Raw genomic sequence first — 1,086 nt, forward strand, 5'->3', positions numbered from 1 at the left:
AGTCAACAGCAAAAAAAGTCTGATTAAAAATGGGCAAAAGATCTGAACAAGACATTTTTCCAAAGAAGACAAAAGGTGGCCAACAGGTACATGAAAAAATGTTCAACATCATTAATCATCATGGAAATGCAATTCAAAACCACAGTGGGATAGATATTACCTCACACTTGTTAAAACGACTATGATGGATGTACTTCTTTTCTGGCCAGGTCTCTTTTCTCTGATAACGCTCTTGCAAACATGGTGAACATTCCCAAAGCCCACTGGACTTTCTGTTACAAGTATGGCAAGTACCAACCTCACAAAGTGACATAGTACAAGAAGGGCAAGCATTCTCTGTATGGCCAGGGAAAGCAGCATTTTGACAGGAAGCAGAGTGACTATGGTGGGCAGACTAAGCCGATTTTCCAGAAAAAGGCTAAAACTACAAAGTAGATTGTACTCGGGCTTGAATGCATTGAGCCCAACTGCAGATCTAAGAGAATGTTGGCTATTAAGAGATACAAGCATTTTTAGCTAGGAGGAGATAAGAAAAAGGCCAAGTGATCCAGTTTTGAGCTTCATATTTTATTATGAAGACAATAAAAATTTGAGATTCTTTACTTAAAAAAAAAGACTATTACAATCAAACAAAAAACAAGTAATAACAAGTGTTGGCAAAGATGTGGAGAAAAGAGAACCCTTATGCACTGTCGGTAGGAATGTAAATTGATACAACCACTATGGAAAAACAGTATAGAGGTTACTCAAAAAATTAAAAATAGGACTACTATGTGATCCAGCAGTTCCACTTCTGGGTATTTTAATTTTTATTTATTTAATTTTATTTTCCTGCTGCAATGCTCGGCGTGTGGGATCTTAGTTCCCCAACCAGTGATCAAATCAGAGCCCCCTGCATTGGAAGCACAGTCTCAACCACTGGACAGTCAGGGAAGTCTTATCTACTTCTGGGTATTTATCCAAAGAAACAAAAACACTAATTTGAAAAGATACATGCACCCCTATGTTCACTGCAGCATTATTTACAATAGCCAAGATATGGAAACAATGTAACTATGCACTGATAGATGAAGTGATAAATAAATA

General features: G+C 37.1%; 1 pseudogene; it reads left to right on the plus strand.

Annotated features, from left to right (window-relative positions):
* Positions 1-154: 154 nt before the first annotated feature.
* LOC104983137 lies at positions 155-557 on the plus strand (annotated as a pseudogene).
* Positions 558-1,086: the final 529 nt, after the last annotated feature.

The sequence above is a fragment of the Bison bison genome, unplaced genomic scaffold, assembly GCF_000754665.1.
Source record: "Bison bison bison isolate TAMUID 2011002044 unplaced genomic scaffold, Bison_UMD1.0 scf7180017861728, whole genome shotgun sequence".
Taxonomy (NCBI): Eukaryota; Metazoa; Chordata; class Mammalia; order Artiodactyla; family Bovidae; genus Bison; species Bison bison.